The 18,402-nt window shown below is 39.3% G+C and overlaps 1 pseudogene; it reads left to right on the forward strand.

The window, feature by feature from the left end:
- Positions 1-13,994: 13,994 nt before the first annotated feature.
- Positions 13,995-15,633, forward strand: LOC140948849 (uncharacterized; annotated as a pseudogene).
- Positions 15,634-18,402: the final 2,769 nt, after the last annotated feature.

Below are 18,402 nucleotides of genomic sequence, written 5' to 3' on the forward strand. Positions count from 1 at the left end.
GCCATCTTAACGAGAAGGCAACCGCGTGCGAAAATACAGTGTTTGTATGACAATCTAAGGTCGAACAACTACTAGCTGTTCTGAAAAAAATATGTGAACAAAAGCTTCACTCCTAGCGATTCTACTGAAAAAAGTAGAGGGCGTTAGCTGCAGCTACAAGCGCTAGAACCACGTTTTAAAATTTGCTATACATTTGTCTGTAAAAATTTCTCTTCTTTTCGACTAAAATTTTCCGAGAAAAATTGCAGACAAATATATGAAAAATCGAAAGCAAGGGTCTGGTGAAATTTAAGCACAGTAAAGGTCCACAAAATTTGTTAGTAAAATCCTTTGCTGTGTAGCTTTGGTTTACTTCTCTTTTTTTTTTTTTTCAGCACAGGCGTTTTACGGAAATTATTCGACATTAGATTCTCATACAAACACTGTAAATTCTCACGCGGTTGCCTACTCGTCAAGATGGCATCGAAAACCGCGATAATGCCTTTTCGTCGACCAATTGGTGTGGTGATAGCGTGTTGCGAGGATCGACAGTTTACCTTTAGTTAGCTGTACGTGTCTAACCTCCATTAAGCGGCCGTGATACCATTCCGTTTCATGCAATCCATTTATTCTTTAGTGGAAGTCCAAACGCTGGCTACATATTAAGTGCCGCACATGTGTAATGACAACTTGGCCCCGGATGTTCAAACGTTGGAATTCGCTCTCCAGTGGCGAAAAAATCACTATCCAGCAGATAAGTACTGCGGGAAGCAATCAGTTATCCGCTGGATAGAAATTTATGGAATAGATAGCAATATCCACTGCGACCCTTTTAACAACTGGGCACTGGAGACTAGGATTGCAAGCTCCTCTAGTCAGCGAAAAAATAGTCCTTAAATATTGTTGGCTATTTCCATTACTGATGAACCCGGCAGTTCTAGCTGTGTTGTTGTTTTTTTATTTTTTTACTGTTTGTGTCCCCAATATTGTGCTGTGAGTTTAATGTATGTTAGTGTTAGTGTCCAGGGAAACAACAATTAACTATCAGTATACAAATCCTTCGAAAATCCTTTCGAGTAATGAAAATCAGCGCGATGTGAAAGGAAAGCCTAGATATAGGCTGGTTATTTTTTTATTTGCAAGGGGGCGCGAGGCGAACACATCTTCAAGATGTTCTTCTTCGTCTCCCCACCCCCCCCCCCCCCAAAAAAAAAACACGTAACATGAAAGCACGGCGTGCCTGTCCGTTAAAATAGTTACTAAGTCCTGTTTATAATTCCTTTCGTTTCATGTGGTGATCTCTCTGTTACTGCTGCTGATCAGCATTGCTCATTCAGATGTTTTTTTCGGGAAAATGAAAATTTGTGTTCAAGGGAGCTCAGCAAGGCCTAAATGACCTCTAAAGCCACGGAATAAAAACATCGCATCACTTAAACTTTGTATCCCTTTAGCACTACTTCATTATAAGAGTTCCTTATTCGCCATTTGCACATCTCCCATAAAATAAAACGTTAACCCCCAACATTTTCCATCAGGGTTGTCTTCGATTTTTCTTAAGACGACTGTAAAATCCAGGAGAAATGGAACAAATGGATTATTCAATTTTTTAATTAAATTATTTATTTTTATTTATTTTTATTTATTTATTTTTTTTAAATAGGGGGAGGGGGGGTGGGGGGGGGCAAAGAAGATTTGTTATGGGAGATGTGAAATGGCGAATTGGCAATACATGTATATGTGGTTTACGTTAGCAGAGAGTTCAAAGAGTCTTATACAGGGCCGGACAAAGCCTCCCTGCGCATTCCGAGGTTGTTTTAAAAACTACCAATAAAGTGGTAGATGTTGGCGGGATGTTCAGACCAAGAGACCCGTAATCTATTGTAATATTTTTGTTGGTGAATATGACCACGTTCTTGTTCGTTGGACCCGAAAAATATAATGTCATGGTATTTGATGCATGGAATAAACAAACCTGGCCACGTGAATTTTTTAATAATCCTTAAGTGCGTGCATCGATGATTAGACAAGCGTTAATCCATTTCGTAACATTCTAGAACCCTGCATCCAATTTTAATTATGTTTTCCAACTCTCATATTGCGGTAGGGATTTGTTACATGAAACACGCGTCGATTTTGGAATTGCGAGGCTACGATTCCTTAAAAAAAAGGAATCTTCAGCCTTTTCTTTCCCTGAGCTAAAATTAACAAACATTTCATTTAATATAATAATATTTAGTAAACACACATCGTACTACATGTGAAATTATTATATGGCTGATTCCGCGAGCGGACCAGATGTCACAAATCCCCTGTGTGTTCTAACTGGCTCCAGAGTAAGCGCGTTTTTCCCTTAAGAAAAATTTCTCGCAAATCCCCCCATTGCGGAAGCCCAAGCTTATCATGATCAGTGAAGACTGTGACCTTGTTCGTTTTTGCGTTTTTCAATCGGCCTCGACTTCGACCTCGACTACATGATTGAAGCGATTATAAACTGTACGTGATTAGATAAGCTATTACAGCAGGATGTACGTGGTTTCCTTTCTAATTGTAAACAACCTAAACATAATGCATTGTTCCTGTGCGGCTAGGTCATCATACACAAAATCCTAACAGAGAAGGGGAGTAGTAGTTTATACTTTGAGGGCACGACCTAATTGTTGGCTTCACACTAGAGCTTAAAGTATAATCTAACTGTACTTGGAACCCACTTTTAGTGTGAAGGGGTAAAATTTACCAACTTCAACTTTACTTAGTGACCATGGAAACGTTTGTAGTTCAAAGAAGTCGAAGTTTGCCGCCAAGTATGGTCTACACCACACTTGATCAATAAGAAATGGAAGCCATGTGCACGTGGAGCGGTCCCAAGCTTCTACAATGAACGGTGTAGAGAGCTTTTACTTCAAGTAATATATATTTGCTTAGTTAACATCTCCTACCTCTTAAAATAATTTGATTGAAACTAGAAACTTGAGCCGAAAAAAAACCGGATGCTCTCGCAGGCCACTATTTTCCTCAAAATCTTGAAAACTGTTTTATCGAAGTTCAACGATGCCTCCTTTGATACTGGTATAGTGCCAGATAGCTTTAAATCCGTCTATAAAAAAAAGGATCTCCTTTTCAGTGTTTGTCTTGAAAATAGAACTGTAAACAGTTAAGTATAAGCCAAATAACACTAAACGGGAACAACTTTGTCACCTCAGATGTTACCTCGGTGTCATTCTTTTTACTCGAAGTAATACACTGAAAATGAAAACGCACTTTCGTCAATTGACCTTTCTGACTTCGTTGGACATGAAAATGATATGATCCTCCACGAAGAGAAACAAAACAGCTGTGGACTTTGATAGAAACCGAATGTCTCGAAGGCCTGAAAACTATGGTGACCAGGGAAACACTAGGCTCGGATGGGTTACCAGCTGAATTCTATAAAGTTTTGTGGAATGATAAATGCAAAACGCTCTAAGGAGCGCTCAATTTCTGGTATGGTACCGGGTATTTTTCCATTACCCAGAGCAGAGGTATTAATAAAACTAATCCTCAAGGTAGAAAGACTCAGAACCCAACTACTTAAAGAACTGGAGACAGTTTAACCCTATAACTAAACTGTGACTATAAAATAGCTGCAGAGTCTATCGCAAATCGCCTAAAGATGTTCTTTCCAATATTATTAGTTATAATCAAACAGGGTTATTAAATGCAGATTTAAAGGTGGAAACCTTTAATACGGCGTCATCCAATTTACTAAGGGAAAAACATCCCAGGACTACTCGAATTTCTTGATTTTGAGCAGACCTTTGATACGATAGAATGGCTATTCATTTAAAAACAAAACAAAACAAAACAACGCTGGAATATTTTGCCTGTTAGATGGCGAGGACATTTTTTCGGTAGAAGTTCTTGCCAAGGCAATCAGGAGAAATAAAAAGAATCAGAGGAATACTTGTAAATCAAGAAGAAATAGAATTAAGCCAGTACGCCCGGATGACACGACTCAAATACCGGATGGCGCACGTGAGTCACTCTCGCTGCTCTTTGTGTACTTGATGACTACACGGTGAAGTATCTGGCCTCAATCTAAACAGCAATAAAACTGAATCTCTATGGATTGCAATGCCGGATCCAGACCCTGAGATAAAGGAAGTGGAGGTGGGGGGGGGGGGGGGGGGGGGGCGTGGTCTCCAAAAAACTTTTTTGGGGTCTAAAAATAAGAGGGGGAGGGCTTCCGGATCCCTCCCCTGGATCCGCCACTTGATTGGCTCAAACACCGGGAAAAACGAGATTCTTGCTCCTGAAAGAAATTTCAAATGGCAGAAAGATAAAGTAAGATCTGCAGGCTTATTTTCTTCGGATCCTACAAACGAAGCAACGATCAAAGAGACAAATAAGCTCTTCTATTCGCTCTTTTGGAATGGAAAAAACGACAAAATAAAACTCGATATAATGATGAATAACTATCCAGACGGTGGCCTTAAAATGGTCGATGTTGAATCCTTTAACAAAGCCTTAAAGGTGACATGGGTTAAAAATGCCTGGACAAAAACAATCGGGGTAAGTGGAATTTTTTTATTATTATTTTCATCTTGGAAAACTTGGCTACGGTCTTTCTTTCAGTGGCAACCTTAACAAAATAAAATTCAATCAAGACCTTAAACATAAGAGACAACTTTTTAGGGTAATTCTACTAATCTTGTCGGAGATCAAGTTTGAACAACAATTAACATCCGAAAGGTTTTTTTTTATTTTTTTTTTTTTATGTATAAGCGTAATGATATTTTTTTGTACAAATGAATAGTCTTCCAATTTTGTAATTTTTTTGCAGTTGTTGTTTTTTTTTTTTTTTTTTTTTCACTTGTATGTAAATGTGAAATGAAGTGTTTTTAAATAGTAAAAAAATAATAATGAAATAAAATAATAAAAAAAGCTACGGTTGCACCGATCTTTGAAGGGGACTGGGCCTAGAACAAAATTTTTGGCGGCAAAGGTAGCGCAAGGCACGCCAGTTGTCACAACAAACTCAAATTTACTAGTTTGCAAGCGAGTTAAGGTGGCTCCCTAGAGTAAATTGGCCGTGCGCAGCCTGAGCACCAGTATGGTGCGAGCTTTAAAATCCGCGCGACGTCCACGCAAAAATAAAATAAACATGGCTACTTTGTTTTGAAATATCCCCCCCCCCCCCCCCCACCCCAAAAAAACTTTATTAACCTTCTGTTGAAGCTCATTGTACAAAAAGTTAGTGTAGGTCAAACATTTATGAGAGGAGACAATATTAAATTACACCGGTTACAAGTCACTATCGATCTCCATAAGAGTAAATTGTATGTAAAAACGAAGCAGAAATTTTCCAAAGACATCAATTCTTTCTGTTCAAAAGTAGACAAACGTAAAATGGTCGAAGTAAATGGTGAATGGAAACTTTACAAAGAAAACAAAGAAATAAATACACTAACCCTAAAGGAAACAATGTTACTGTTTCTGGCCTTTGGTTCACGGACAGTGGAAAGATCTGAAAGATCGAGCCAAGTCCCGAACAACCACTGAAGAATGTCTTCACCGGCGGCGCTCCTCGGTCACTTCATTTCTCTTACATTTTATTTGATTAAGAAATTCTAGAAGTGGCTTTAAGGCAAGATTACAGCAAGTGTAAATTCTTTTTTGTTTTGCCGACTCGATCCATTGTTTAAAAAACTTATCAGAAGAAAGGTTTCCTACTTAACTTGCATCCTGATCGAAGGAACCTTTCCATCGACGAACCAACATCCTTGTACTTGTTTTCCTTTTCAAAAGTTCTTTAACGCACAAGGTGCACTAGAAAATGTTGTTGCACAATGAAAAATAATTTTTGAGACACAAATTGACCCTTGACGAAAGCAACAGTAGGTTATCCGTCGAGAACTACGGTCTTGTACGTGCAGCTGAGGACGTGAAGTACTTTTTTTAGATCGGCGCCATCTTTTACAGCAGGCTTTTAAAGAAAAACTTCGCCGTCGAAATTATGCACCTATCAATGTAAATCCCGTGGTGGGGGGGGGGGGGGGGGGAGTGCGGGCAAGGGGAGGGGATTTGATGCCTGGGACTATCCCCGCTGTCGGGCTTTTGATCGTGTGAAGCGACCCCGGGGTCGGGACATTTGACTTTGACCGACAGAAGCCTGGTATCAATTCAGAAGCAGTTACCAAGTCCGTCCCTCGAGGCTTCCTGAAAGTCACGTTGTTGGAGAAAGGTATGAAGTTTTCATTTGTTTTAATCGCCATAATCCGATACTTTAAACTGTCACCTAAACAGATAATGTCTATTTTATCTTCAAGTTCCCATCTGATTGTAAGACTCGACTGAAATCGAACTCCACCATGAAAGTCGGAGGATTTTTTATGGGTCTCTGATCCGACCTGTTCCGACATGTTGAGCAGATGTTATAAAGCATTTTAGGTTTTATTAATATCATATAGCACGGTCAATCTTCCTGGAGTGATTTTGTTGTTCAAGGTAAGAGATGCTAGTGGAGAGAGAAAATACTTAATTACCGCGAGTAATTTAATGGAGCTTCCGTCAACCGTAAATAAAAGTAGTAACAACGTGTTTGAAATGTTCTTTTATTCGTTTTATATAGTATTATAGCATTGTTTGTTTAGATCTTTTCCCCTGGGGTGGGGGCTTTTTTGACACTTTTGATTGACCTTTCGTTTCCCACCCTGGGGAATTTGATCGCAAAATTTTAAAATTTGCCAAATCCCCACCCCTTGCCCGCACCCCCCCCCCCCCCCCACGGGGTTTACATTGATAGGTGCATTACCCCTAAAGAGGAACAAGGTTGAAAAAGTTTCCGGAAGTGGGTTGGCATGTGAAGGTCTGCAAACAGTTGGTACAGCAGATTAGGAAATGAACGTCTTATCGCTATCCTTGCAAAACCACCGTCTTCATCTCCAATGATCGCCATCCGCACGAGTAGTGACCACCACAGCTTGAATTTTGGCTACAATGGTTAAGTATTTCAAAGAAAACATCCTGTGTTTGGTATAAAATTGAATCCGCTCTCTCTCCTTTTTCAACAGCCGAGATATCACCGTAATAATACTGATAAACAGCTTTAGCAATGGCTTTCGTACTTTTCGAAGAAATCACGTTTTTAGATATGTGCGTTATGCGCATGCGGGCGTGATGGCTCGCGCGCGTATTTTGCTCATACCACCCCGAACCACGCGTGTTTTTCGGATTTTTGTGACGTCAACGCAGTTAATTAACCGTGAATTTCTCGCGTTTCCGTCGGTAAATTTGTTTAAAAAGCACCTCATTTCTTAACAGTTGCAGTTCCTTTGTACTGTCCTTTTCTTGTTAAAATCTGTAAGAGCTAAACTCCTCTATTAAGAAAAGTTACAAATTTCAAAACATTGGCGAAGCCGTCTTAACGACCCCATGTTTTTTCCACCTTAAAATGTTAAGCAATATCGTTAACATAAAGTGGCAAAGTTTAAAGACATTTCACCGAGGGAAATAACAAATATGAAAAAAAAAAATGATCAAAAATGACAAAATTACTGCCTGGTTAAGGATGCGATGTTGCCATGGCAACGGCCTTAATCCAAAAAATGAAACTTGATAAAGGAGCCTTTTTACATGATATGGGTAAACTTGGCGGTGAATTTCGTGAACCAAATCACAAAGACAAAGTAACTAGATTTCCTTCTGTATCGTACGCTAGATAGCTAGGGTTATTAGTAAATACTCTAGGGAGCCACCTTAAAGTGAACCATTTAATTTTAGGGGAAGTAAGATGCGAAGGAGGGGCAGAGGATGGGAGTGCAAAAGACGACATGGAAAATTCACAGAAACTCTGATCAAGTGCAAGACGTATATTAGATTACAATGTTATTGCTCCCTAGCTAAGCTGAATTGCCTCTTGAATTGCATGCAAAAGAAAAGAAAGGAAAACAAAATATAGCAACACTTTAATTGCTTGGTTTGTTGCATGTATTGTCAAAAAAGGGAAAACAATCGCATATAATTCAAACCAGCAATAACTTGACTGAAAATCCAACTGGAAGAAGGCAAACCTGCTGCGAGTTTAATTAGTTTTTGCTTTTTTGGTTGTTTGTTTACCGTTGTCGTCGTCTTCGTTGTTGTTGTTTTTGTCCAGCAACTTTGTTTTCATATCTGCAGAACAGCGATAACACTGTGGTCACGCAACGTGTAACACGACGGTGGCTTCTGCCATGTTGGGCTGCAAAGTTGAATATTCTAAGTTATCACGTGACTGGATGGGACAGCCTACTTCTATCTTCCATGACAAGTAACCTATCTTAATACTAAAATAAGCTGCTTTTGGACTTGATGGCTCTGCCGTGAATGCCCTTTATCCAATGATCGTACGGTTTGGGATAAACCTGAGCAATTCATCATGATTCTCCCACGACCAGTTGATGTAATGATACCGTGTTGCAAGGGTCGACTGCAGTTTGCCTTAGCTGTACTAGACAGCAAGCAGGCTCTCCGGGGCGCTCTGTTAGCGGAGCGGGAAAAGGAAGGAGAGCTTGCAACTACGTCTCTGGAATTTGAATATCTGCATCGAAGACGTCGATGCGAGATGCTGACTGGCGGAGATGACAATGATCTTCCACGCGTTTTTCAATGTTTGTTTACATTCGCGCTCGTTCCCGCTTTGCGCTGATTAACGGAAATCTGGCAGCTCAGTCTACGGGGAGCTAAAGGGGAATTGGAGGCGGAATTCAAATTCCAGAGACGTAGTTGCAAGCTCAACTTCCTTTTCCCGCCCTAGCGCCAGAACGCCCCGGAGAGCTTGCTCGTAGGGTATAGCAGTACATGTCTAATCTCCATTAACTGGTTACCAAGTAAGCGAGCGTGACAACGTTTCGTGCGCTGGCTACATAAGTGCCTCGCATGCGTAATGGCAACTTGGCTACAGTTGTTCAAACGTTGGATAACACCCTCCAACGGAGCGATCACTATCCAGCGGATAAGTATTGCAAAAAGCAATTATTTAGCCGCTGGATAGAAATTTATAAAATGGATAGCGTTATCCACCCTTTGAACAACTGGGTCCTGGAGAGTAGGATTGCGGGCTCCTCTGGTCAAAAAAACAAAAAAAATCCTTAAATATTGTTGGCAGTTTCCAATACTGATGAACTCGTCAGTTCCTTTCAAGCTTCTTCTTCTTCTTCTTCTTTTTTTTCTGTTTTTACCCCAATGTTGTGCTGTGAATCTTTGATGCATGTTAGTGAAACAACAATTAAATTGGTTATAATTAATTATTGCTAATAAAAATCCTTCGAAAATCCTTCCGAGTATAAAAACACTGCATACCTCCGCAAGATTTAATCAAAGTAGTTATTAAGTCCGTGAAAACCCTGTTTATAATTCTTCGCGTTTCATGATGCTGTATTTTTAATTTGTTACTGAACTTTGCAGTTTGCAACAAAAATTTCCTTGCTCATTCATGTGTACTGTTTGTTTCGGGAATGTCCAATTAAATGTCAACACTAAAAATCTGCGTCCACGAGAGCTCAGCAAGGCCTAAATGATCCCTAAACAGCTTAAGCCACGGAATAAACAAAGCATCACTTATTAATTTTTGTTGACTGCGTTTTTAGCATTTACTTCACTAGCATTTCCTTTCTTGACAGTACATGTATATATGGTTTTTGTTAGCGGAGAATAGACCTCTTTAGGTTGTAAGTTATATTTTTCCCAACACAGGTCATGTGAATCTCACTATTAAGCGTCTTGAACAGAACGTCTTTTTGGACCGGAAGCCTTTGAAAGAGTGTAAAGACCTGCGATGAGCGGTCTACGTTTGCAAAACCAATAATTTCTATTTCCACGATTTTAGTGCGAAAAATTACGTAATCCTGTATGCAAAACAAAACAAATTGGGGTCAGAAAGTAGTGTCTTCTGTCTTAAACATGATAGCGAAATGGGCAATTTTTGTCTTGCACAGCTGCCTTCGAAGGCCTCGGCGACACACCTCTACCCAAACTTTCCTTGATTGCCTCCCCCCCCCCCCCCCAACCGGGGGTAAAAGTGACCACGTTCTTTCCCCCCAAAAAATAATGTCTTGGTCTTCTTTGTTGCATAGAATGAACAAACCTGACCATGTGAAATTGTTTAAATCCTTTCGTGTGCGCATCGATGATTACACAAGCGTTAATGTTCTCGTAACCCTCTAGATTTTAATCAACTCCCATGTTGCGGTTGGGATTTGTTACTTGATTTTTGAAAAACGCGTCGATTTTGAAATTGTGAGGTTACGATTGCGAACTTAACTAGAAATAAGTGTATCGCAGAAACTCGCGAAACTCGGGAAGGAGAGGCCCATAAAATGTCAGGGATGGAAGCGGGGAGAGAATCGGAGTAAATTGTGTAGCTTGGGAGGGCGGTTTCAACACTAGCTCTAATATTGGAATGTGAGATGTAGTTAATCTCCTTTTAGTTAGAGTAAATTTGAACCTAGTGCTCTGTCGTTAAAAAGGATGTTCTTGGTAGCCAATGTTTCATAGGTCCTGTGTTTACCCCATTTGACCCTCCTACATGTGTAATAAATAGTCAAAAGAAAATGGGCGTGATAGTGAATAACTGCACGACAGAGAGGTGAATATGCAGCTAACCCATGCCATCTTTAATAGTAAGTGTACTTATAATTACTTGTGAAGTGTGTCATTAGTAGTGCAGTGAAAATAACAAGTTAATGCTGATAACTGACGAAAAATATGTATCGTTAAGTGAACTACAGCATTGAGAGTGTTTGCACTATTGTTGTAGTACATAATCCAGAGATGCCAACCTCTGGAAATCTAAAAACTGGAGACTCTTTCTTCTGCATTACCCCCCCCCCCCGAATATCAATGACCAATTCCCCCCCCCCCCATTAGCACATTCGATCCAGTCCCTAATCGGCTTAGGACATTACATGAAGTCTTACGTGAGGTACAGAAGGAGCACAATGAGCTTTTACGATTGTTATGGGGAAATAATCTTTGTCAGTGATGAAATACATGCGAAAATGCCCCAGAAACCGAACTGTGAATCAAAGGAAATTCAAATTTTTGGAGAAAATGAGATAAATTCCAAATTAAAGCACAGGAAAGAGGATGTGATAATCACACTTGACAACTAATTGTTTTTAACAGTAAGGTGAAACATAATCACCTACACTGAAATAGAAATTACATGTATACGGGGCGCCAAATGTATTTTTATTATTTAGAGTGGTTATTTGTATACAACAAGGGTGGTTATTTACACATTACAGTTTTATTATTTCTAAATAACCTGAATAAAAAATTGGTTATTTACAACCAACCAACACTGAAATTTGGTTATTTAGCAAATAACCAAAAATTAAAAAGTGGTTATTTCTAAATTACCAAATGCGAGATTGATTATTTATTCAATAACCAAAATGCAAGATTGGTTATTTATCAAATAACCAAAATGCGAAGCTGGTTATTTATTAAATAACCAAAATGCAAGATTGGTTATTTATCAAATAAGAGATGCGAAATTGGTTATTTATTAAATAACCAAAATGCGAGATTGGTTATTTATTAAATAACGAAAATGCGAAATTGGTTATTTATTAAATAACCAAAAAGCGAGATTGGTTATTTATTAAATAACCAAAATGCAGGCAGAATGGAAAATTGGTTATTTATAAACAAACTGGACAATTGGTTATTTAGTAAATAAACAAACATGGACGATTAAAAATCCAAAACTGTGCAAAAATGGTTGTTTAATACAGACATGGTTATATATTTACCTAATTTGGTCTTAGCAAGTGGCCACGTGGCCCATTTTTCCGCTCAGTTCCCATAACGACTTGCAGACTTCTATTTCCAACATGGCTTCTTCCAAAAACATAGCGCGGTTAAATGTAGAAATGGCTCCGAGCTGGTTTGAATTTAGCTACTGACCGATCCAAATCTAATACATGCCACTACAGACTGTTCACACTTCACAGTCCCTAGTTTTCCGTAAGATCGTCGAGATCGAGCACTTTGTGTTACGGGAAGCCATCTTGGATGAGTGTCAAAACTACTTAGATATGGGGCGCCAAATGTATTTTTATTATTTAGAGTGGTTATTTGTATATAACCAAAACAATGTTGGTTATTTACAAATAACCACATTACAGTTTCATTATTTCTAAATAACCAAAATATAAAATTGGTTATTTACAAATAACCAAAACTGAAATTTGGCTATTTAGCAAATAACCAAAAATTAAAAAGTGGTTATTTCTAAATAACCAAATGCGAGATTGGTTATTAATTAAATAACCAAAATGCGAAATTGGTTATTTATTACATAACCAAAATGTGAAATTGGTTATTTATTAAATAACCAAAATGCGAAATGCGAGATTGGTTACTTATTAAACAACCAAAATGCGAAATTGGTTATTTACTAAATAACCAAAATGCGAAATTGGTTATTTATTAAATAACCAAAATGCAGGCAGAATGGAAAATTGGTTATTTATAAACAAACTGGACAGTTGATTATTTAGTAAATAAAACATGGACGATTAAAAATCCAAAACTGTGCAAAAATGGTTATTTAATACAGAAATGGTTATTTACCTAATTTGGTCTTAGCAAGTGGCCACGTGGCCATTTTCTCGCTCAGTTCCCATAACGACTTGCAGACTTCTATTTCCAACATGGCTTTTTCCAAAAACAGCGCGGTTAAATGCAGAAATGGTTCCGAGCTGTTCTGAATTTAGCTACTAACCGATCCAAATCTGATACATGCCTGACATGCTAGTACAGACTGTTCACAGTCCGTATTTTTCCGTAAGATCGTCGAGATCGAGCACTTTGCCGGCGTTACGGGCTGCCATCTTGGATGAGTGTCAAAACTAACCAGGGGGCAGAGGGCGGTTTGAGAGGAAGCGAGAAAAATAGTCCGTGAGTAGTTTTGACGCTCATCCAAGATGGCTGCCCGCTACGCAAAGCCTACTGCGACAGGATTTTCTAATCACCCTGATATTGTGGAATTCTGTAGGTACTTTTGATCATTGGTCAAGCCAATCTTTGCCCAAAGAGATCTCAGGAGCAGGAAAGTTGCATTTTCCTGCGTATCAATTTACTGAAAACGTCCCGAGGAAAACGCTGGAATAGGATTTCCGCGACCCTAAATATAAAAATTTTCCAGGGGAGCATACCCCCAGATCCCACTAGGTTGGGTCGCCTTCGGCGCTACAACTTCTTCTCCTCCTTACTTGCGTGCGAAAGGTTTATTAGAAGATACATCATTATGGGAGCTCTAAAGTGGAACGAATTAGGATAGAAATTATGATAACTCGAAAGAACAGACGGGAGCCAATCTTAATTCTTCAGTCAGCAAGTGATATGACCAATAAAATTGTAAAAGAAGTCGAAAAGAGAGACACTTTATTTGGTATTTCATTGAGTTTTTAGCAAGTACAGAATTGAATCCAGGGATCAAAAGATTTTCACGGGATCAGGGATCAGGATTTGCAACAATTTTGGATCAGGTATCAAAATTTTATGGCCAAAATGTGAGATCACTCGGGAAAATGTATACCTCGTTAAGACCCTGTTGTATGACAAAACAGTGTAAAATATGATACGTTTCACGGAAATGCAAAAATTATTTTTGAATATGTGTAATGGGAGGGAAATTAGGGAACAAATTAGCCAGAAATGAATGATGTGACGGCACGACATTTCATTGGATAGTCTCTGAACTATCATGAGTAGATGACGGTAAATGAAGACTAATGGTGGTAGATGTAGGCGTATGAAGGTAAAAGAAGGCTAATAAATGTAGGTGACCGTGGATAAAGGCTAATGGGGGTAGATGAAGGTGAATGAAGACTAATGGAGGCAGATACACCGAATTCATAATGGTGGATGGCTCGGGTAAGCCTCGGTACGAGTACATGAAAACGAGGCGGGTAAGGATTCGAGCAGAAAAAAGTACAGAAGAGCGTGTTGTGTAATTTAAAGCGTGGTTGTACAAAGTACCTTTTTTTACCATGAATGAAAATAAATCACCACAGAATCGGTATTGCTGTGTGCCACTTTGTAATCAAAAAGGAACCACCGGTCCAAACGGCGAGAAAGTTGGATTTTTTAGCATCCCGACCGATACAAGCTTGAGCGCGCAATGGCTGCACGCGATTCGAAGAGATACAGGTAAACATTTCACGATTACAGATTCTACTAAAGTCTGCTCTCTGCATTTTAAGAATGAACACCTTAAGAACAGTTTAGGCATTGGGCGGTTAAGTTACGTAGACGGAGCAGTTCCATCAGTTTTTGAATGGAAAAGGAGCTCACCTCGGAAGAGACCTCCGCCGACACCAAGAGGTAATTCTGCTTCGATTCAAAATAAAAAGCAGAATAAGAGGAAAGCAGGAAGTGCTCGAACATCGCTCGATATGAGTGCAGTTGCCGGTCCGTCTTCAGAATCCCTTAGTATCGATGCTACTGATTCATTAAACGAGTTTTCCTTAGAAAGTAATTCCGAAGCAGGAAGTAGCGAAACTGTAACAACAGACAATCAGCTGTCCTACGACGATCTTCGAAAAAAGCTAGCTAAAATGGAGCAGTTACTTGAAGAAAGCAGAACGAAAAATGCAAAGTTAGAAGCAGAGGTTGAAAAAGTGAGGACCCATGCTTTCAAAATTTCAGAGAAGTGTGCGAACTTAGAGAAGAGGATCTTTACAGTAGATAATTTCACCTCTGATGAAGATATTAACATTTTATACTGGCTTCCCATCGTATGACGTTTTCATGGCTACGTACAATTACTTAAATCCGGGGCAAAATGGAGAAAACATTCGTTTTTGGCGTTCTGTTTCCAACGATGTTGACCCTGAATATTATGAAAGAGAACCTGAACTTGGCGTTGGACCAGGGAGGCCTAGAACTTTAAATGCTAAAGAGGAGTTCTTCCTGGTAATGTGTAGATTAAGACAGGGATTTCCAGAACGCCATCTGGGGCATTTATTGGATATATCTCAATCCACAGTTAGCCGAATTGTAATTTCCTGGGTAAATTTCATGTATTTAAGGTTTGGGCAGTTGAACATATGGCCATCCCGAAAAGTGGTGAATGATAACATGCCTCAAGACTTCAAAGGCAAGTATCCAAATACTAGGGCTATAATAGATTGCACTGAAATCAAGTGTCAGATGCCAAGTAGTTTACTCCTGAACAGTGAGCTATTTAGCTCTTACAAGAACCACACAACTCTTAAAGGATTGATTGCTATTTCTCCTGCTGGTCATATCTCCTTTATAAGTCAACTCTACACAGGCAGCATATCTGATAGGGAAATAACTGAGAGAAGTGGATTTCTGGACCTCTCTTTTGAAGCTAATGATTCTGTTATGGCTGACAAAGGATTCACTATTCAGGATCTTCTACCAGTTGGTGTGTCCCTTAACATCCCCCCATTTTTAGGCAGTTCAGCTCAGATGCCTGCTGAGGATGTTGTAAAAACAAAAGAAATTGCATCTCTCAGAATTCATGTTGAGAGGGCAATCAACAAAATTAAGAATTTTCACATTTGGGATGGTGTAGTCCCTCTCAGTCTTTTTGGTATTGTAAACCAGATGTGGACTGTTTGTGCACATCTGTGTAATGTTCAAGATCCTATTATATCATAGAGCAATGCATGAAACTACCCTTAATTACCTGAAAGTAAACTTTTGTTGCATACATGTAATGTTGTGTTAGAACAAAGCAGGGGCGTTGCTATAAAAAAGCATACATTATTGACAATTGAAAGAGAGGTGACCAGTCCACCTTTTAGGGATTATAATCTTGTAGGCCTTGCTTCATTATGCTGGCCCTTGTATTCTGAGACAGCAAAAGTGAGAAAATGCTGGAAATAATATGCCTTGAGTTTCTGACTAATATTATCCCAGAAATCTTGGTCAAATTTTATTCTTTGGATTGACATCCCTTTGAATGTATAGACAACAAAGTCACACCAAGCAGCACCAGTTATAGCCAATTGGCCTTATACTTGAGCATAGTACTCATGATCAGTTTTTAAACGACACTGGTCACCTACTCGTCGACAGAAAAATTTGGGATCGGCACAGGCATCTAGTGGGGTGACAGCAGCTTTGCTTGATGGGCATTTGACTTCCAAAATTCCAAAAGGCTGACTGCAGCCAAAGTCAATGACTTTCCCATCAGGGGTAGCTGCAAAGACTGGCATTTCACTTGAAATTACAAGTCCACACTTGAGCACCACCACTGGTGTTTTTCTTGCATTCATGAATTTTTGGTATTCATGAATGGCAGTTGCCTCATACTTTCTTCCATGTTCAGTGTGTCTACTTGTAAACACCTTGGGGTGCATAAGTTCTTTACAAAAAGAGTCATGATTTCTTTGCCTTCTAGAAATCAGATGGAACCTTGAGGCTGTGAACCTAAATTTTCTCTCTTCCCTCCATCTCTCACCGCCTACCTGCTCTCTTGTTTCTACTTCCATTTTGTTAAGTTCATTTTCATCAACCTCAAGTGAAGATAGAAACATTCTCTCCTCTTCAGTGAGAGTGTCTGGATAACAGCTAGGTTCCTTGTCTTTAAGGGGGAATCTTGGATAGCTGTTTATATTGGCATTTGAATCAGGACTTCTTGCAACAGTACTTATATCAGTATACACATGAAAGTTGGCCTCAGAATAAGATAACTGATAACTGTTTGTAGACCCAGCGGGGCTGTTTCCATATTTGGTCTGCACCATTTCACTGGGTGTATTTGAAGCAAGGGTAGCAATACCCATTTTAGGATTGATTGCTGCAATGGCTTTTTTAAAACTCTCTTCCTCTAAAATATCATGCTTTGTTATTTTGCGGGCCTCATAGAGTTGACAGGCAACAGCCTTGTCAGACTTCTTATCGTCGGGCTTAATTTTAGAGACAACTAAATCCATCACTGGCTGCGGATGAATTGAATCACCTCGACCTTTTTTATGCCAACTTTGTAACTTTGAGGTACATGCCAAAGTTGGATTTTCATCTAATTCATCCCTTAAGTCTTCAGTTGTTTTGCTCCCGAACAATGAGTATTTGCAAATTTTCAACACGAGAGCAAGTGTGTGGTTACAATAACCAACTTTCCCAGCAGCACATGTGCAAGTCGCATCCATCACTTGTCCAGATATAATACAAAGGGCAACCTGAATGGTATGAGGAGCATCGTGTTTCTTATAGCTGTGATAGCACTTGCATTTAAAATAGAAATAATGTTCATCATCATTTGCCTCAATATCCTTTAAATATTCATCTTGAAGAAAGGTCTTGGCACGTTTCAAACTTGTGGGAACAGAATGGTGTTCCACACTTCCCATCTTTTTACCTGAATTTTCTATATGCTTTTTCATTTCAGCTTTTGTAAACAATGGCAACTTCTCTAGAGCTTTCCCCCAACCAGTAGATGGGTATTTTACTCCGGCACTAGCCTTATTCTGGGATGAACAATCGGGAAGCGAAATAGAGCATTCCCTGGCTTTTCGTTTCGTATAAATCTTATTTGGATCAGGGTCAACTATAAGTTGGTCTCTGCCACTTGCAATATACTCCTCAACTCTATAAGATAAAGATACAACAAAACACAGCATTCAAATAATTTCAGTTTAACTCGCTAATATTAATATATGATGATATGTTTTTCCAGAGCAAATGAAATTTTGGTTCTTAGAATCTGCATTCGAGCGGGAAATAACAGAACATTCAATGTTTACAATAGGCGTACGCGCGTTGGAGAATTATTCGATAGAAACATACCGCTTTACGAGCTGTGCTTTTACGTTCAGGCCTTTACACGAATCACCCCTACATCGTAGCCAAAACAATAGATCAGCTTTTTTCAACTCTGCTGGTTTCCTTCCCTCAAGACGAGCTCCAGGAATATCATTTTCCGTTAGTAGAAGTGGAGCTGTAAACGTGTTTACTTGAGGTGCCGCCATATTGGAATTACAATCCTATCCTCACCCGCCTCGTTTTCATGTACTCGTACCGAGGCTTACCCGAGCCGTCCGCCATTATGAATTCGGTGTATGACGGTAGAGGAAGGTGAAAGAAGGCAAAGGTTATTGAAGGCCTATGTAGGTAGATGAATATTAATGACGAAGGATGAGTGTGAATGAAGGTAAATGAATTAGAATGAAGGTGAATTAAAATAAATGAAGGTGAATGAAGATTCATGAAAGCGAATGAAGGTGTACGGAGGAAAATGAGGGTGGAGGAAGGTAAATGAAAGAGAAAAGAGGAAAGTGAAGGAAGAGGAAGAAGCCATGTTGGAATAGAAGTCTGCAAGTCGTTATGGGAAATGAGCGGGAAAATGGGCCACGTGGTCACCTGCTAAGACCAAATTAGGTAAATAACCATTTCTGTATTAAATAACCATTTTTGCACAGTTTT

The sequence above is a fragment of the Porites lutea genome, chromosome 9 (genome assembly GCF_958299795.1).
Source record: "Porites lutea chromosome 9, jaPorLute2.1, whole genome shotgun sequence".
In the NCBI taxonomy this organism is placed as follows: Eukaryota; Metazoa; Cnidaria; class Anthozoa; order Scleractinia; family Poritidae; genus Porites; species Porites lutea.